Genomic DNA, 21081 nt, shown 5'->3' with positions numbered 1-21081 from the left:
ACCAGTAAAGACAATAATGACTTGGGGAATTTAATTATTGATAAATCACTTCCTTGTACCAGAATAGAGGTATTATTTTAACCGCATTTAATTTTTCTCATATATTCTCAGTCATTCAATTTTCTGACTCCACATAAAACAGAATGGTGTTACCTGGAAGAGGTAATTGGACTAATATGCCACTAACTCTTGAATCCTTGTTTAATTTGCCAGTGAGATCTAAAAGTTCTTCTTCAGAAATTTCCTTGGGCCTCAGTATTATTTCACTACAAATGCCTAAAACAATCCACAAAAGAAGTACCCTTAGCAAGAATGGTTTACATTTGCTCTTGCAAGATTTGCTACAGAAGTCAAATTATGCAGTTCCACATTTATTAGCACTATTATTTATCTTTGTTCAAGCCTCTTGAACAGGTAAAATAAATTCACGTACTACTTAGTCATCTAGGACATGTATAGGCAGTCTGGAACCCTTGACTCTATTTTCTGAATCCCAAATTACTGAAAATTAATCAGATGGTTTCCCTAGGTGTCTGCAGGAAAAGGAGGCAAGGGTTGGCTAGCGACAAAATGTACCCTGCTCCTTACAAATTTGCATGTGACACTGCAACACAAATATAAAAGGCTGGAGCTTGAATTGTGATGTCATGACATACATTCCAAAATGTTGGCATCATTGTGGTCCTGAATGGATGCCTTTTTGAGGTAAGAAACACATGAGGACTGATGTCTAAGCTCTAAATTAGGCTTCACAGGGACCGTGCCCCACCCAAACCCTATGAAAATAGTGTCACTGGATAGGTGTGTCAGCTCTCCTGCTTTGCATCACTGCCACACCCACTGAGGCCTCGCTCCTCCAAAAAAAGAAGAAACAAATAAATCATACACAAGTAAAATACTGTATATATTATAAACATGCTGAGTTGGCAATGTACGAACTCTATTTTTTAAAACAGCCTACCTACGGCTGCTGCTGCTTTTACTTTATTTCTTACATAAGTGTGACTGGCTGGGTTTTCTCCTACTAAAACAACTGTGAGATGAGGTCTCTCGTTGCCAAGGGCAAGCCACGATTCGATATCTCTTTGTATTTCCTCACAGACCTGTGCAGCCAGCCTTCTCCCTGAGATAATAGTTGCTTCACTCCTGTAGGAGAGACGAGATAAAATGAAAACTTTAAAGAGAATCCATACATTACATCTAAATATTTACAGCCAAGAAATTACAATACAGCAACTAGTTACACTTCAAAAGATATAAAGCCTATTTTATTTAAGCACACTGAGCTGTTGTGTGATTCATGTGAAAAGATGACTATAATATTTGAGAAGAGACAGATTCAGTATATGTTGGTACAAGATTTCTGGAATGGCAAATGGTTCTGCCATTCCTACCATCTCCTGAAGATTTCCCCGTAAGCTTTCAGATTCAGCTAGGGCTTCCTTCTGGCCTGTTACTTAGTTTAGAAATGCCTAGCAAACTATAGGTTAATGCAACATCCCACAGAGAGAGTTGAAAATCCCGTCCTTTTCTTTATAGATAAAAATGTTAGAGTAGCGCTAAAAATGCTGTGAAAGTAATTTTTATAAGAACATTTGAAAAACCTACGTTTCTAACAATTATAACTTTCTAACAATAATATCATCCACAAAATGAAGGCACGAGGAAAAGGAAATGGAGCATGAGAGATGGAGACAGCACTTTGTTACCACTGTAGTGGAGCTGATATGTCGAGGCTAGGTTTGCTGGGATAGTATGAAGCAGAATGTGGTGTTTTAATTTAGGTAGTCAGTTTAGTAATGTATGAAAATAGGTCTCAGAAAAGTGAAGCACAGTCTGTATTTGTGCTTAAAGAAGAGGCTGTAACATTGGTTCAGGCCTTGCTTGCTGATTAGGCCTTGTGATGCAGGCTGAAAAAGAAACAGCAGCAAGAAGGCTGAAGAACACGTTCTGAGACTAACAGGCTGAGTGTCATTGGAGCAACCGGCAAAGGGAGCAAAAGATGGCAGGCAACCTTCTGGCTAAGAGACTAGAAAAATCCAGATTGCAAAGACGAGTCCAGATGCCCTAGGGAAAGGACCAATCAAATTCTGAGGGTTGTGAAAGCTGACCAGTCAAAACCAGATCTGAAGCCACTTCTTTATACCTTTTTTCTTTCTTTTCTATTTTTCTGCTACTCTTTTTCTTTTCGCACCTTTAGTTTTTCTATTTTTTTCCTTTTTCTTTTTCACTCTATTTTAGTTTGTATTAGTCTTATTCTTGTGTTTAAACTGTTCAATAAAATTATATATAAAAACTATGGTTTATTGAATAAACCATAATGATTAGAGAAATACTATCAAAACTGAACACATTTCATTTTGAACAAGGCAGGATTTTTAAACATTATTTACTGAACAAGCCATAATACCCAGGTTCACAGATATTAAGCCACAAAGGGTAGATACTAAACCTAAAAGAAATTAGACACATCATGACTTATCAGTATATGTGTGAATCCAGCTACAGCTTCTATAAGGAAGCCTTCCTATCAGCCCACTTCTTAACTAGTGTTGTATGTAATGTCCAGGAAGCCTGAGCAGATGTCAGCATTTAGTCAATCTTGGCTACTTCAGAAGTAAACAGAGCTGGCCCTGGTTAGGACTTGAATGGAGAACCATCTGGGAATTCCAGAGCCATTAATGGCAAACTACTTCCATAAATATCAAAAAAACTTCATGGTTGCAATTACCAGAGGTTGAGATTGACTCATCTTACCTGCAAAAATAGGTTACCAACAATTTCCATGCTTATGAAGTGTTTGACCATCATTGTTACAATAGTGGCCAATGATTTTTCTAAGTATAATATTAAGGAGGGTGATGTAGTTCTAGGCAACAGTACTATTAAAAACAACTTAGCATCAAGTCTCCTTTTAACACTGTACAGCCTAATTTTTACAGCAATGCTATGTATATGTGGTTCAAACATATTTAATATCATTTTATATCCAAAGGATATTCAGTGCAAGGAAAGACAAGGCACTTGCCTGAATTTTCACCTTGGTGCCCAAAATCATGGTTTAACATGGTATCTGAGGCTCTCTGGTGATGCTTCAGACATGAATTCCAAATTACAGTTCATACTATATGTACTTTGATCTTCGTTTATATTTCAGTTGTAAAGATGGTACCTCTCCTCAAGTACCTTCCATTAGGAATACTGAATGCCCTATTCAACAGTACAGCAGTTTAGGTGTAATATAAATTCAATAGTGGTTTATAAATAGTAGTCAGTAGGTGGCCATGGTTGTCTATGGTAGTAATTCAGGTCTCTTAATGTTTAAGCCATTGCCCAAATTTCAGATAATACATTCTTTGTATAATACATCCTTTGTATGACAGATCCCACCACTGAAATGTCACAGAGAAATTATGTGGTGACAGTTACAAAAAAGTATTTTAAGCCCAGGAAACAAAGGAAACATGAAAAAGAAACTCAAACTGACTCCCTGGGGTATAAGAGGGAGGGATATGCAGTCGGGTTTTCAAGATTCTTTACAGTAGCCAAAGCAAGAAGGTTCCAGCATTCTTGGGGAGTCTATTTCCTTATTTGGTCATCCTCAAAGGGTTAATTTCCTATCTCTATCATTTCAAGGGAGAGGTTTTGTCTAAACAAATTATATACTTAAATAAGAAGCTGCAGTATCATGCTTATTGAACTAAAAATTAAGTATGAATAAAAACATCAATGGTAAAAATACCTTTTATTGTCTAAATATATTACTTAACAGCATTCCTTTGATTCATAAAGGAAATGAGTTTAAGGGGCATGGGGGAAGCAGAGAAGCCTGAATTCCGAAGATGGAATCTCTTCTCTCTGATGCTCCTAGAAGAGAAAAGAGAAACCAATAAGCATAGGCATCCTGCCTCAGGTTTTCCCCAGCCATGTCCCATAACTCATCTTCGTAACTACCTGGTGACCTGATTGATAGAAACTCTGCCTGGGAAATCTGTAATGGCTCTGCTTAGATACCAAACTAACGAGTACGCCAGAGTTAAGCTGTCACACCAAGTGAACTACAGAAGGAGCTTTCATGTTTGTGTAGCTGCTCTGACTGGCAAAAGGAACCAAGAACAAGCTATCGAATAGTGGTGCATCAGAACATTGTTTTTTTTGTTTTAAGCCAGAATTAACAATTCTAGCTTAGCATGACATCATGACAGCAATTCCAGAACAGGCCTGCAGGCATGTGAACTGCAGCTCACTTCATCAGATGCATAGACTGAGCTGCAGAGAACCAGTTTGGGCTAGTGGTTAAGGTTCTGGGCTAGAAACCAGGAGACTGAGAGTTCTAGTCCCGCCTTAGGCATGAAAGCTGGCTGGGTGACCTTGGGCCAGTCACCCTCCCTCAGCCCAACTCAGTGCAATGTAGACTAGCCTCCTCGTGGTGCACCCCGGGCAACATGACTTGTCATGGCTAAATAGTCTACACATCTGGCTGCTGGACATCACAAGGATTTCCCAGAAAGAAAAAGCAGCATGAACACCAAACTGCTTTGCCATACGATTAAAAAAAAAAACAACCCTGAGCTGCAGCTCAGTTCATCAGTGGCTAAACTGAGGCAGGATTTAAACTGGCATGCGCAGGGGGAGGGTGGGAAGGGGAGGGAGCAGGAGACAGGTTAGCTATGCAGATGCAGCTTATATTTGAAACAAGTACCAATTAACCATTGTAGTCTGTTAATTATGTTTGCTGAGATCTTTTGAGACAACCTGAAATCTTTTGCTGTATGTGAGTTCAGCAATCTCTCGCTCAGTAGTGCTGTTAAAGACTGTTTTTTCCCCCAGAACGTTCCCTTTGAGAACTGCAATACAGTGTCCTGGGATGTCAAAATGCTTTGATATAACTTTGTTCCTGTTTTGAGTCCTGACGTGTATATTAATTATTTTGTGCAAAGTTTTCTATTTGTCCTACATGGAATCCAGAGGAGCATTGCTGGCATGTATCACATTAGAGGAAGAGCATGTAAAGGTGCCTCTAATCCTGCGTTTGTACTTGTTGGGGCCTGTGATGCTATTGGTGTAGACGTGAGGGTAAAGTAGACATCTGCATTTGTTACAGGATCTGGTTTCCCTATTAGCCTCATTGTCGTGTTGTGAGAATCTGCTTCAGGTTGGGTGGTTGTCTGTATGAAAGTACAGCCCTGCCACCCAGTGCTTGAGAAAGTCCACTGTTAATGTCCAATACGGGCTGTAGTTTATTAATGCATTTGAGTGGCTTGAGCTTAGAGATGTAGGTGACAACTAACAGTGTTCTGTTGTTTTGTTATTGTGGCCTGTCTTTTAATAGGTCCTCTCTGAAAATTGATTACTCTACTGATTTGTCTATTAATTTTGTTGTGTGGGTAGTTCAGTCTCCTAAACACCTGGTTTAATTCCATTAATTGCCAATTAGGTGAGAACAAATGTGATTGTAATGTAGAGCTTGTTTTACAGATTATAAATTTTGTGGTATGTTCTAGGTAGAAGTATGTAAGTATGCATGGCAATCTGTAGATCTCCTGTATAACATAGTGCTTATGTGTCCATTGTGTAGTTTTACTGTGACATCAAGGAAGTGGACTTTTTCTGTAGACACGTCAAGGCTGAGGTTGATGGTAGGGTAGAAGTTGGTCATGATAGAATCTGATTATTTATTTCCATGGATCCAGATGATGAAAATGTCATAAATGAATCTCAAGTAAAGGAGATAAAAGGATAAAAGTTGAAAAAGTTCTAGGTCAGCCATAAAGACATTGGCATACTGAAAAGCCATTGATTTGCAGGTACAAATCATTGTACATAACATTGCTATTGACAAAGATGAAGCAATTATGGGTGAGTACGAAGTCACATAGCCTGAAGTCCATGTTTGTGCTGGTCTACAATGCCTCAACATCCATGGTGGTTAAAATGGGGTTGTTAGGGAGATTGCCCATGGACCTCAGTCTTCTTAGGAAGTCTGTGGTGTCTCCTATATAGTTGGGAGTGCTGGCGACATTAGGGACAGAGTGTCATGACCCCGTTGCAAGGCACAAAGAGCCTCACAACATGGATCATGATCATTAAGAAAGAGAGATAGGAGATAATTAAATCAGTGCTTAAACCAAGCACCCAAAGCACCCACACCCATGGAATCATATGCAGATGAATAGAAGGACTTCAGATAAGCAGCGATAAACCACACCTGGTGCCCTGGAGGACACACCTGAACCAGGAGGACAAGGACAGCAACCGGGAAAACACCCACACAGCCATCAAGAAACCCATCAAGGGGAATGGGGACAATGAAGGGTGGAGGAGCACGGGACCCCGCAAGAGGGTATAAACAGGGCACCTCACCACCGCACCCCCATTCCCGTTTTTCTCTCTGTCAGTACCGTTTCAATAAACCGGAAATCCTTAATCCCTATTAAGTGAGTCCGTGTCTTATTCGGAGCGAGGCTGACCCTGACACAGAGTCCCTTATTCAAGTTGTGATTGTACCAATGCTTGAGACAATGGAAAGGTACTGATTGTCTTGTTTTGTGTATTTTGGGAATTATGTAGAATATGCCTAATCATGGCTCCTCCAGTGTTTTCATGTTGATACAGTCTTATATCTCCTTAGGAAATTATTTCATCGGACAGCCTGGGATCCTACTATCACTCATCATAAATCTCTAGCACTAAAGCTTTCTTAAATTATAAAAATCAAGTTGCTAAATGCCACATGCCTAAAATTCTACACAGAATTATTACCATGCAGTTAGCCTAATCTCCCTTCAACCAACCAGGCTGGGAAGCAAATAGATCCTGAGAGTGGACTTGGAGATAAGTGTCTTTAGTTCTAAGACAACATTTTGTTCTCTACACCAACTCAGCTCATTTTTGTCTTTTTTTCCCAGTTAAATACACCCCTAAACAAAGCTTTACCCTACAGCCAATTCACCATTTTTGTATTTTCTACAAATGGACCTATATGAGTCCCAGAGGTACTGCAGGAAATATTGTTGGCAGATGCTGGGAAAGCCTTTAGCCCAGGAGAGGTCAAAAAAGTCACACACCAAGCATTTCTATAAAAATAATTTATTTACAGAAAGCAAAAACAAAAGCAAAACATTTAAAGTACGTAGCTCCCTTTGGAGCAAGCCTTGCTGAGCTACATTTCCAGCAGAGAGAAAAAGAGGAAGTGAGAAGACAAGTCCGGGCTATTTGCATGAAGCACGTGAGAGGAGACAATCCAATACAACCCCTTCACCTGGCCAAAATGATTAGGCACATATAGCAGTCTTAATCTGTTAGTAGGAAAACCTCAACACTCCCCTTTTTACACTATAGATTAAGTTGCAAACCAATCTTCTCTGACTTTATATGTCTTTCCATTCACATTACTTTACCATTATCTCCCCTTTGGTTTAACAGAAAGCTACCATGCTTCTTCCTGTGTTTTTTTTTTTTTTTCAAACCTAGGTAATTGGTCACAACTCCAAGGCTTTTTAATATGAAATGGCTTTTCATGCAGGCTTCAAAATCAAGCCTTTGTTTTTCTGTTAATGTGAATAGCAGCAAATCATCAACATAAATGCACAGATACATACAGCCTTGTTTGTCCTTCTTCATATATACACAGGGATCTGCTTTTCCTTTTTCAAAACCAAAATTCTGCAGTTTTTCATCTACTTTTTGGTTCCAGGATCTAGCAGCTTGTTTTAACCCATAGATTGACTTCTGCAGTTCACAGACTAGATTCTCCCCTTTTTCATAGCCAGGGGGTTGCTGCATGTATAATCTGTGGTCTAAATCACCATAGAGAAATGCAGTTTGAATGTCATAGTGGTTAACTGACATTCCCTTGAGTGCAGCAACTTTTAACAGTAATCTAATTGATTCACCTTTAGTAACTGGTGCAAAAGTCTTGTCATAGTCTAAATCTTTCCTTTGAGTGAACCCTTTTGCAACCAACCTTGCTTTATATTTTTGGATTTTGCCATCAGCATCCCTTTTCAGTTTGAAAACCCACCTACAACCCAGACAGCGTTCATTGGGAGGTAGATTTACCAGTTTCCATGTTTTATTTTCTTTCAAAGATGCTAATTCCTGTTGCATGGCAGAATGCCAATTTTGTGCAATCTCAGGTGGTAAAGCATTCACTTGTTCTAGAGACTCAGGTTCTGTGAATATGTGAAAAGCCTTTACTGTTTCAGCCTGAAAACGTGATGGAGGAACGCCTTTATTACTCCTCTGAGATCTGCGAGGTAATACAGGGCTTAAATTTTGACTCCTATCACTTTCCTGAGAAGCATCTATCTCATCAGACAGATCTTCAGTTTGCTTTTCTGGTTTAATGTCCTCATCAGGCAAAAGATCACCATCAGCAAGTCCTTGCTGTTCTCTTGTGGTGGTCAGTTCAACTGGAGAGCTAGAATTTAATCTCCCCCAGTTTTGTTCAGCAAAAGAAGCGCTTTTGCTAATTATTAATTTCTCTCCCATTATGAACCTGTAGCTCCTCTGGCTTTGTTCATAGCCAACAAAGACGGCTTTCTTTGTTGTGGGGCCTCCTTTCCTTCTCTGTTGTTTTGGAATGTGAACCCATGCAGTGCTACCAAACACTCTAAGATGGCTTACCTTTGGTTTCACACCATAAAACAAATGGAATGGAGTGTCCTGAATCATAGAGTTATACAACCTGTTCTGAACATAAGTGGCAGTCGATATAGCCTCTCCCCAGAACTTAAAACATAATCGTGAATCTTTTAACATGCATTCCATCGCATTTTGCAAGGTTCTGCCCTTTCTTTCAGCAACACCATTTTGCTGAGGGGTGTACGGGTTAGAAAGAATTTGTTCTATCCCTTTTTCCACTAGGAACCTTCTGAATTTGTGAGAAAGGTATTCTCCTCCTCTATCACATTGGAGTGCAGATACAGGCCTAGGGAATTTTCCATTTGCCCATGTCACAAAACTTTTAAATTTCTCAAATGCCTCATCTTTATGTTTTAAGATGTAGATAAATGTGTATCTTGAGAAATCATCAATGATGGTCATTGCATACCTTGCTTGTCCAAGACTTGGAGCAAAAGGACCAATAATGTCAGAGTGTACAATTTCCAAAGGTCTAGTTGTAACTCTGTCACTGTGCTTACTCACAGGAGCTTTTAGTGTTTTGCATTCTTTGCAAACTACACAGTCTAAGTATTTATCACAGGGTTTTATCTTTAGGTCAGCACACAGCTGTGGCATTTGTGCTATATACTTGAAATTAGCATGACCAAATCTCCTATGCATCAGGTGTACACATTGGTCATGATATGGTGTGTTGCCAACTGCAGCCTTGCAGCTTGGCTTCCTTGCATTTTGCACAATGTACAAGGAGTCTTTTAACATACCAGTAGCACACAATTTCCCATTTTTACGTATCTCACAACCATTTTTCTTAAATGTTATGATATACCCTGTTGCAGCCAATTGTGCCACAGATAAAAGGTTTGATTGTAAATTTGGCACATACAACACACCTTTTACAGTTTCTCCTAAGCAGGATAAATACAAGTCGCCTTGTCCCATAATTTTGGTCACAGACCCATCAGCCAAAGATACACTTTGTCTGTCAGTTTTAGACAGTGACACAAAAGAGCTTTTACAATTACATAAATGACAATTGGCCCCAGAATCTAACACCCATACATCAGAATTACCCTTCTCAGCAACCTGTGCAATTTGGGTTGTCTGAAGAGCCTTCTTCTGTGTTGCCATTGTGTTCTTCTTCTTTGTCTTTCTACTCTTGGGTCTCATGGCACAGTCTCTTTGCAAATGTCCAGCTGAACCACAAGTGAAGCATCGCTGGCTTGCTAGCGCTGTGGCCTCAGGTTCCTTTCCCTTCTTTTCCCTCATTTTCTGGTCTTGCAGCTTTCCAAAAGAGATGGGGGGGGATCTTTCCTCTCTCTTCTCCCATTCAGCGAGTAAGCGCTGTGTAACATACGATGGGGTGAGGTCTGCTTCAGGCATAGCCTCCAGGGTACAAATCAGCGTGTCCCATGTTGCATTTAGTGAGGACAGGAGGATATAGGATTTTGTGAGAGGTGTAAATTCCATTCCTCTCTCCTGCAACTCAACAAACAGCTGCTGAATATAATGCAGGTGCTCAGGAAGGCTATCTCCTTCTGCAAGGTAGGCTCTGTACAGCTTTTTCGTCAGAGTAACTTTACTCCCTGCTGTTGCCTTTACATATAAGTCTCTCAAAGCGTCCCAAAGTTGCTTTGCAGACTGCATGCCTCACACTTGGACTAGCTGATTGTCCTCAACTCCCAAGATAATGGTGGCTCTAGCCCGCTCATCCTGTCTCAGCCATTCAGCATTGGGATTTTGGGGGTTTTGCTCACCAATTGGCAGCCAAAGATCCTCTCTGCGAAGATACATTTCCATCTTCAGGGCCCAATTCAAATAGTTGGTCTCTGATAGGCGCTCCAGAGGCATCGCTGAGGGCTGGGAGGTAGCCATGGCTTCTTCCTTCTTTTGCAAGTCACCTCAGCTAGCTTCTTTGTCCTGCAGACCGGCAGTTGCTGGAAAATCTCCAGGTGGCTCCAAAGAAAATCTTCACAGGTCTTTGCTACCTGCCTTTAAATTGTGCATGAGGTGTGGAGTTGATCTCTCTTTTCTCTCTGGGTTTTACTGCGTTGTTTACTGGGCACATAACCTGTTGGCAGATGCTGGGAAAGCCTTTAGCCCAGGAGAGGTCAAAAAAGTCACACACCAAGCATTTCTATAAAAATAATTTATTTACAGAAAGCAAAAACAAAAGCAAAACATTTAAAGTACGTAGCTCCCTTTGGAGCAAGCCTTGCTGAGCTACATTTCCAGCAGAGAGAAAAAGAGGAAGTGAGAAGACAAGTCCGGGCAGCTCCTCCCCTCCCCCCAGGCTATTTGCATGAAGCACGTGAGAGGAGACAATCCAATACAACCCCTTCACCTGGCCAAAATGATTAGGCACATATAGCAGTCTTAATCTGTTAGTAGGAAAACCTCAACAAATATAACTATCAATCGAAGCAAATATTTGTAGCTCAGGACTGTGGAGTCCTTGGTGCTGAGCCTTGTTGTTTTCTTGCAGACGTTTCATTGCCTCCAACTCACAAACAGAAAACTATGTATAGATATAAAACTACCTGGCTCATCTTTTATTTCTACTGAAAATGTTTACAGAAAATGAATTGAGATAGTACCTTTTCTATTCTTCACTAAAATATAAATATTAACCTTTAGTACATATCCAAAGGATATGTAATGAACAAGCCACAAATTTCTAGCCCTAAGCCCTGTTACATCCCTCAGTCTAATGTTTTCCTCATCCACCAGGGCTCCTCATCCATCAGGATTACAGACAACACCAGGACAAAAAGAAAACATGGTTCGGTCCTTTTAATTTCCAGCAAATTATTGTCTATGTCCAGCCAAGATAAAATTCAGCCATTCTCTGGGTGGGTTAAGAATTTCTGTTGATTAGAGATCAGTCATAATTTTGTTAGTTTAATTTATTTATATCCTGCCCTCCATTCAGGGTTCAAGTCCGTCCATCCATCCATCCATGCCAGATTGTAAAAACAAAAAAGACTCCAGAAGAACCTTTATTAATATAGGCTACAGTAGCAGAATAGCTTATACCAGGGTTTCTCAACCAGGGTTCCATGGAACCCTGGGGTTCCGCAAGAGGACTCTGGGAGATCATAGTTTATTTAAAAAATTATTTCAAATTCGGGCAACTTCACATTAAAGAGGTAAGTTTCATTATTTTTAGTTTAAGAACATGGTTAATGCATATATACAGGCCTACACATGAAACGAATGTATTAATTTTGTAACTTCTGGCCTATATTTGAACCTGAATGTGTCCCCGAAGCCTGAAAAATATTTCAAGGGTACCTCCAGGGTCAAAAGGTTGAGAAAAGCTGGCTTATACCAATAAAGTAGGGTTCCAGTAGTTCTTCTGGAGTTTCTTTCCTAACCTGGTCAACCTCGAAAAATTGACAGTACAGTGCTCCCTCCTCTCTTTCTTCCCCACAACAACCTTATAAGATAGACTGGGTTCAGAAAGTGACAGCCCTAAGGTCACCCAGTGAGCTTCCAAGTCTGAGTTTGAACTTGACTTGATCTCCTATCTGTCTTACTTTTACCCATCCTCTCCAAAATGGCTCTCCAATCTGGATAACAATTCTCAGTCAGCAGGATCAGTGGCCTTGGTAGTTAGGAATGATATCAATTGCAGTCTAGTACACCTGTTATGCTAGAGAGATCTCAATGGCCCTTTTTTATCCCAGGTATGTGTGGGCATATGTGTATACAAGCCACACAACACACAGCAATCTTCTGTGTCAGAGTTCCCATACGCCCTTCCTCTTGCAAAATACATAACTTGTATGTATCAGAAAATGGCATGAAAAGCTAAATTGTTCCCATATCATTTCAGCAGTTTTAAACCCTTAAAGGTATAAACTTATATTTTTAGCATAAACATTGGTCTAAGTGAAAGGCCCATTAGGGTTTTATTATATCTGAATATAAAGTAGTTTCTTGCCATATTCCTTCATTATTCTATGGCATACCATCCTTCAAAAAGAGTTATAGCACTGTAATATAAACATGATTAAAATACACTACATATGACAATAAAAGCACAGACAGCCAAAGACATTTAGAATAATCTCCAATGGCTCTCTGGTAAAATTGTTACATGCCAAATAAAATGCAGCATTCTAGATGTTTTAGTTCATTAAATAGCAGTCCCAACACTATTTAAAAATAAATATCACAACTTAATGGTATTCTAACACTGCTGAAAATCTGAAAAAAATAATTGCATTTACTTGTAATGGCCATCTTTAGACATCATAAGGAAAGAATTCTTCTGGGGCACACTGTACATTCTCTCTCTCCCTCTTGGATCCTACTGCCAGCAAAAGCTAGAGAAACCATACAACCCTGGCTTGTTCCTCCCAGTTTACAAATGGAAGTAAAATGTGGGGGAGGGGGGATTTGGTTTCAGGTATTATTAGGTGGACAAGCCAAGAGGTGAACTAGGAGCTAAGCAGGAACAGTTAAACAGTTAAGCAGGAGGTGCCAGCAAACTGCTTATTAATGGTGAGATAGAATTCTGAATTGCCATGATGGACAAATCGACCTACGCAATGATCAATCAAGAAGCTTAGCTTATTGAGCTGTGATCCATGCAGTCTTTGTTCTTCCCATTTGGTCAGTTATCTACTACAGAGGGATAGCTCTGGTATCACATCTGAACCCAGGATTACATACTGTGTCCAATCAAGCCAAGATCACAAACCAGCTTGTGGATGGATTGCAAATATATCCTTAAGTGCAATAGAGCATGTATTATAGAGCCAGTCTGGTCTAGTGGTTAAGGCTCCAGGCTAGAAACCAGGAGACAGAGTTCTAGTCCCACCTTAGGCCTGAAAGCCGGCTGGGTGACCCTGGGCCAGTCACTCCCTCTCAGCCCAACTCCCCTCACAGGGTTGTTGTGGTGGGGAAAATAGGAGGAGGAAGGGGTATGTTTGCCGCCTTGAGTTATTTATAAAAAGAATAAAGGCGGCATTAAAAAAATCTTTAAAAAACAACAACAGCATAGTCCCAGGGTCAGATATCATGCAAACGAAAGTATCCGCGTCTGATTCGTTTGTTGCCTGATTTGAGCAGCAAAACAGGAATGTCAATACTGGCCAAAGACTTTTGATCTGAGATGTTTTTAAAAAGAAAAATAAACTATAGGGTGGCTTTGAAAATCTTCATTCCCATTATAATAGAATATATATCTTCTAGAGGAGGAACAGTAAACTGTTATGATGACGCTTACAGTGATTATTCCAGTTCTGACACAAGACAGTACCTGACCCAATTTTTCAGATTCTCATTTTGTGCCTGTCTCTAAACGAGACTAAGAACTATTACTCTCTCACAAAGAGGATAACAGGAGTCGCTCTACCTGCCTTTTGCGAACTGCTAATCCAGGAGAATGAGTAAGGGATCAACCCGCTAACTTTGCTCTGTTCTAGAGATCTTTGGTGGCCTTACCGACATTTTTCTATGTGTCCTCACAATATCTGATGAATGAAAAAGTATGAATTACATGTGTTCACACAGAGAGTTGCAACATTAAGCACAGAACAGCAGAAATGAAGAACACAGAGCTTTAAAAAAAAATTCTAATGAAGGATTATGTGACATCGGAAAGGAGTGCTATTGGGGATGCTCAGTTATAAAACTGCAGTCCATTTTCCTTTAGCTAATGTATATCCCCCTTCCTCAGAAAAGGAAAATTCCCCAAATAATAACAATATCACCATGATGAATTTCAAACAATGAAACATAGATACAACTTATAAATTAAGGAATTTGGTTACAAAACCACAGGCATACAGGAAACTGGACATCTAACTATCCATAGTGAAACAGCCTCCTGATGATAAGCCCGGGTACCTACGCACTTGGCAGAAGAAGGAAGCTGTGGTGCGGAGGAGTCGCCACTAAAAAGCTGCTACCTTTCTTCACCTCTTCTGCTCCAGTATATCTCCAAAACCCACAGGTTAGGGATTCGCGTGGCCGAACGAGCTGCATAGCGAGCAAATAAACAGCCCTTAAAATACAAAGCTAGACCTCTGGCGGAGATGTCCCCGCTGCTCACGCTCCGCTCCACGACTCTCCCTCAGGGCGACGCGAGCGGGTCTCTCTCTCTCTTGGGCCTTTTCGAACCAAGCGCGCGCCCCGCACTTCAAAGAAGCCGAAATCCGCCGCCCCTCACTTGTTCTTCGGCGTTTCCGTTCCGGAGGCGCTCAGGCGGAAGGTTCCCCTGCTGGGCTGAGCCTCCCGTCACACCTTCACGGCTGGAGAGAACCCTGCGGCTGAGTTCACTCGCCAGTCCCCACTTCGGTTCCTTCACTCCTCTCTGCTTTCCCTTCCCTCAAGAGGCGCAAAGGCGCAGCCTCTAAGCATCGCTCATTTGCAGCCTAGACCGGGGGGCGGCTTAAGGCTCCCTGGACCCCACGCGACCCGCTCGCCTTTCCTACCTGCCGCAGCTGCTGGGGGAGCTGCTCCGGCTGCAGTTGTTAGAGGCGTTTCTCACTGCCGGCAAGAGGAAGGAACCTCCCCGCCGTCTCCCCCGCAGCAGCAGGAGGCGGCCGGGGACGCCCGTCGCCGCCATACCGAGGTCCCTGGGTGCTAGCTCACGCCGGCTGCCTTTGAATCGGCCCCGCCTTCTTCCTGCGCCGCTCCGAGATGGCTGCGGAGATGCTCCGTCTGTGCCGCCAGAGGCAATTGCTCTGGAAAACTGACCAGCGGTATCCTTCGGGGAAGGAAAGAGGATTTGTCCACTTCCTTCTCCAGAGAAAGGAAGTCTGAACAGGTGCAATCCTGCAGCCCATGAACAGAAAGCGTTTTTAGGAGGAGCAATGAGGAGCAAAGAGGACCAATCACGAGGCCCCTGTCTCCAAAATATGGTTCAGTACTAGTCCAAATCATCAGTTGATAGAGAATTGTCCTTCAAGGCAGGCACATCTCAACAATTATAGCATAATGAGGAGAAAGTTTGCCTCCCGCCCACCTATGAGAGATTGGTTTTCATCATCACAGATTAAAGCTACCAATATTTGGCCTGCAAAACCCCAGTGACTGCTGCATGGCAGCAAAGACATACTGAAAACTCTATTGCTTTCCTGTCTTCTAGTGCACATTGTGATCTTGCCACTCAGACATGGTATCCCCACACATGGACTCCTGTTTACTGGGCTGTTTATTTCAATGGACAAAAATTGGCACAGTGCGTGGACTCAATTGAACATTTTGTCCCTGGACCTCAAATCAAACCTTTACTATGGCCAACAGAGGGATCCGAGCAAAACTGGTTGTGATTTGTCCAACTCAATCCCAGGGTCTGCTTGTTTTGCATTGTATTTGTCATGAGTTCTGATGGTGAGCAGGAGGGGGCCCCTATCCAGGGGCAAAAACGCATGCATAGTTTAGAGATTTTGAGCTGTCATTCAAAGAGACACAGAACAGACCCGCCTTGACTTTTGGGGGTTTATCTGTCTGGATTTTCCCACGCTTCTTCAGTTTGGTAGGATTTTCTGTCTACTATAGCAATAATAAAGCACTAGAGAGTTCTTCCTCATCTCGGTGTGTTCTTGCTTAGGACAGTATTTGTGGAAAACCTGGATTTCCTTGCTCCAAGTCCAGCACCTCAACCACTACACCATATCCACTCCCTTTAGATACAAATAAAACAGGTAAAACTGAAAAATATGGCTAAAAAGAAAAAGCACTACTACAAATTTTCAGACTGCAGGAGACTCATAGAGGAGAGAAAATTAGGCAACCTAGAAAGACACCTCCAGAGAGTGGTCAGGGAGGAAAAGGGACAATTAGAGGCATACTCTTTTCCAGGAAAGGATAGGTAGGTGAAAGTCATCTTGGATTCCTTGAAGGGTAAGCAATGAAGGATTCTGTGGCTCAAGGACTCTATTGAGCCATCACCTCAAGGACATATATCTGATGCGGGGAACTATTTTTATAGTGCCCCAAGAGGAGAGCAGAAGGCAATGCATCCAGCCTGGCCAATGTGAAGGCCTGGTGAAATTTCAGGACTGTGATAGGTGAAAGGTAAGAGACTGGCATATACCCCTTTCAAAAGTCCCCACTTACTGTGAGCCTGGGAACCAGAGTAAGATTGATTTGAAATGCAGTATCCCAAATACCCCGTTTAAGGATATTTCTGGTATTTTCAAAGTCTAATGGGCAAAGGCTTTCTAGCAGGAATCCTAAGGAGTAAAGTTTGCCAATTGCCTTTTTTTAAAGCAGACTGACTTAGACTGGTCTCTAAGAATCTGTGGGGCCAGACTCACTGGGAAAAAAGTTAACTTCACCCAAGGTTAAAAAGATAACACCAAGCTCTAGCATTCTCAAGCCCATATCTAAACAAAATGCACATTCTTAATGCATCTTGGGACTGAACTTAGACTGAATGGGTTCAAAGATGTCTAGGACTTGGAGATCATAGAGGAACTGGAAAATGACCCTGGCTACAAAAACCTTGCAAGCTGCAAGGATAAAGTGAGCTCCTATTAACTAGAGAAATCTCACAATAGCTGAGGAGCAACACTGAGCAACACTTGTTAGATATATATAAAAGTTTTCTCCCAGATAATGAGGCTTGGAACAGCACTCTGAGGTATTTATAAGTGCAACTGCTCAGTGGCATTCACTGAGGAGGAAAGTAAAGTGTTAGTATTGCAAGGCCTGCATTGGAGGTGAAGGGCTAAAGCAATGCTAATGAATTGCTCTACCATACTGTAGTCATGGGAATGTTGAATTCAGAGGAATCCATCATATGGATTCCTCCTAAAGGTCTTCCATGAGTTGTACTGGATCATGCTCAAAGAGTATAAGGGACATATCCAGGTATAAATAAATTGGCCACAGCCCAGATTTCTTGGAAAAAATAATATCAAAATAGTAATAAAATCCAGGAAGAAGGCATCTAGGTTCTTGACTTTTCTGCCAGCAGTGTTCCAGGAAAAGATAGTGATTAAATTATGATCATGGAAGAATCAGTCAGCATTAGGAACATCAATCAATGACCTGACTAAACCATCAGGGGAAGGTGGAATTAATTGAAGAGAGAGAAGATCTGCTGAATTGGCAGCTATAAACACTAGAGTCAAATGTAATGCCTAATAATTTATTTGTTTTGCTTGTGGACTCTTCAGCTGAAATAGGCAAAGTGGAACCAGAGGTTTACTTTTGACCAAGAGTGGCCTGAGAAGGGCATGAGCCCAAATGGGGGGCTGCATCTGAGACTGGGGAGCTTGATACCTCTTGTGACTGATGGATAGCCCTCAATAGTGTGGGTGTAGCTGCTTCTATTAGGGATATCTGAATTGGATTGGGGGGATAGGGTTTGAAGGACCTCAGTTGTACTGGGGCTTCCAGGCAAACATGAAACTTGACTATCTTCCTGTTACTCAAAGGTTCTCAAAGAAGTGAAAGAACTGGGAATGTGTCTATTTTCATTATTCTTTTTCTGTTTCATACTAAAGGGAGTCCAAGCATGCAAAGCAACAGCATAGCCAAAACAGGGCCATCAAGAATCAAAAGGGAGATGTTTGCATGCTTGACTGTTTGTGTGCTGTGCTGGTGAGCTGTTAGAACTGTGGAATAGCATAGACTAGTCAGCAGGAGGAACTCTAAATGATTTTCCTCTACAGCTCTTAACTGATTTGGCAATAGGGAGATAGTGGCATCTCAGATGGCCTCCCTCACCCAATGGCCTCCACAACAGAGCATGGAAGAATCTGTAATGTGCTCCCTCTAACAAGGAAGGAAGAGAGAGTGTGATCAACTCTTCAGCTTGGGTTATAGCAGACTGGGATGTAGAAGGAGGGGCACAGGTGATTGGGTGTAGTTCTGTAACCAGACCCCACCCCCCATTCCTGCTGCAGTGCAGGGATTGATGGAAGTATTTTCCCCAGACTGATGATGTGCAGAAAAGGAAGGACAGAAAAGCTAGAGGGCAACCAAATGTGCTGCATCCCCATCAGTAAGTGCTGTGAGAACAGACAGTATCGAGGTACAACAGGAATCAGGACTGGGGGCAGCAAATTTCAGGCTGGAATGTGTTTCTGCCAGTTCAAGCACAGGTTGACAGCACTGAGCAGTGTGGAAAGGCCTAAGGGATGCATATCTACAATGCTCTAGGTTTTGCAACCAACCACCCTCTTAGTAGGTCAGAACCCACTTTTCAGGTTGGCAAGGAAACCTGTAAGCCAGAAAAAAAAAGTCTGATCCTGGTTAAGTAACTTTATTAATGAATGAAGATAACAAGAAGAATTAAAGGAATTAAAATTTTAATATTAAATTAAAATCAAACATTAAAATATTACATGAGAATCCTAATAATACTAAAAAAGGATTACTAATTTTAAACAATACTATCACAAAAAGTCCACCATAAGCCCAAGCCACAACCGAATAATAAAAATTTGTTCCGGAAGGAAGCAGAACGGCCTCGAGAGCCAAAGCGCGCCAAAGGTCTTGCAATCTGCCACTCCGCCCGCAGGTGCCTCCACACTGGGACTGCCCTGATGCTCGCTCCCGACACCAAAGGCTCCGAACTCCAGGTCACGCCCGCCACGCCCGCGAACGAGCTGCTCTCGCCCTACCAAAGCAGCCGACGGGGCACCGGCGGCAGGCGGTAGGGGCCAGCAGAGCTGAGTACCGTCGCCGTCCGGGAGCGAGGCAGAAAAGCCCTTGTCGCCGTGCAGGAGGCGGCGGCAGACCTGTGGAAGGCTCGTGGGGCTTCCCCGCGGCCCGCGCGATTCCACCAGCCCGGGAGAGCGTCCTCCGCAAAGCCGGCCTCAGGACACACGCCTCCCGACCTTGCGGAGAGCTCCAGGGCCCGAGACGGGCTGTTCTCGAGGTCTTGTGCCGCTGCTCCTGCAGAAGCCCCGAAGGGGGGCACCCCATCGGCGCCACCCACAAAGAGTAGAGTCCAAGGGGAGCAGGTGGCGTTTCAGGTTCTGGCCAGCAGGTGGTTGTCTCTTCGGGGAGGCGCTCCGTGGCTGCCGCCCGGGGAGAGGGGCAGACGGCGGGTGCGCTTTCGGGAGCGGCGAGGTCCTAGAAAGGTCCCCTTCTGGTCCACCAGCACAAGCGGCAGAAGCAGGAGGAGCCGGCGCGTCCGGCGTCGCTGGAGCGGAGGCGGAGTGGCACTTGCCACAGCAGAGGCTACGGAGGACTCTGGATGCTCCTCCACCGAAACTGCGGGCGGCGGGAGCGCAGAGGATGGAACGCGCGAGTGGGACGGTGGGCAGGACGCTGGTGGCACCGCCGTGTAGCGCGAGTGGGGCGCTGGGCAGGTCGGGGAAAGAGCGAGCGAAGAGCAGGAGCCCCGAGGGAAGCTTGGCGCGCCTGTCTACTGCCTGGTGGACGTGGACCTTTTTCACTTGGGATTCTTCGGCCACAACCGCTGGTGTGTGTGAGTGTGTGTGCGTGTGTGAAGAGCTTGCGGGAATGGTGTTTGGACGCCTGCCAGGCAAGTTCTATTGTAATCGAACTAGCCGAGGCTTCATGGGGCTGCTACTAAGCTCTGGGAAAGAGAATGCTAAGGAGAGCAGAAATGTTCCCTGAGGAACAGCTGGCAGTAGACTTGGTATCAGGTGTTTTTCTAATCAGCCTCTTCTGGTCTGCCAGCTTCTCTCTTTCTGGTCTCATGTTCCGTCAGAGGTTAGATTCCAGGTTACCAGTTTTTGTGTATGTGTGTAGGTTAACTGCCTTGAATTGCATTAGATCCATCATACCAAATTTCATTTATTTCTTATGAACTTTGTTGTAATGGTTGAAGTGACAGAGTCAGTCTGTGAGACTAAAATTCTAATATTAAGTTAAAATCAAACATTAAAATATTACATGAGAATACTAATAATACTAGGGACGCGGTGGCGCTGCGGGTTAAACCGCTGAGCTGTCGATCGGAAGGTCGGCGGTTCGAAACCGCGCGGCGGGGTGAGCTCCCATTGCTAGTCCCAGCTCCTGCCAACCTAGCAGTTCGAAAACATGCAAATGTGAGTAGATCAATAGGTACCGCTTCGGCGGGAAGGTAACGGCGTTCCGAGTCGTCATGCTGGCCACATGACCCGGAAGTGTCTATGACAACGCCGGCTCCATGGCTTAGAAACGGAGATGAGCACCGCCCCCTAGAGTCGGATTCGACTGGACTTTATGTCAAGGGAAACCTTTACCTTTACCTTACTAATAATACTAAAAAGGAATTACTAATTTTAAACAATACTATCACAAAAAGTCCACAATAAGCCCAAGCCACAACCGAATAATAAAAATTTGTTCCGGAAGAAAGCAGAACGGCCTCGAGAGCCAAAGCGCACCAAAGGTCTTGCAATCTGCCACTCCGCCCGCAGGTGCCTCCACACCGAATTCTTACTCAGTTGTGAAACTTGCTGGCTATCTTTGGCCTAGTAACCCTCTCTTGGGCCATCTCCCCCATCCCACCATTGGTTTAAAGCATTGTCT

General features: G+C 43.0%; 1 long non-coding RNA gene across 1 annotated transcript; it reads right to left on the bottom strand.

The window, feature by feature from the left end:
* Positions 1 to 1074: 1074 nt before the first annotated feature.
* On the bottom strand, positions 1075 to 15148 carry LOC134496236 (uncharacterized). Its single transcript, XR_010067885.1, has 3 exons — positions 15072 to 15148; positions 3743 to 3867; positions 1075 to 1146 (listed from the first exon to the last, which is right to left on the bottom strand). It is a non-coding gene; the product is annotated as an uncharacterized LOC134496236 (long non-coding RNA).
* Positions 15149 to 21081: the final 5933 nt, after the last annotated feature.

This window comes from Candoia aspera, chromosome 4 (assembly GCF_035149785.1).
Source record: "Candoia aspera isolate rCanAsp1 chromosome 4, rCanAsp1.hap2, whole genome shotgun sequence".
In the NCBI taxonomy this organism is placed as follows: domain Eukaryota; kingdom Metazoa; phylum Chordata; class Lepidosauria; order Squamata; family Boidae; genus Candoia; species Candoia aspera.
Note: the sequence above shows the minus strand (reverse complement) of the source record. Positions and strands in the feature narration are given on the sequence as shown.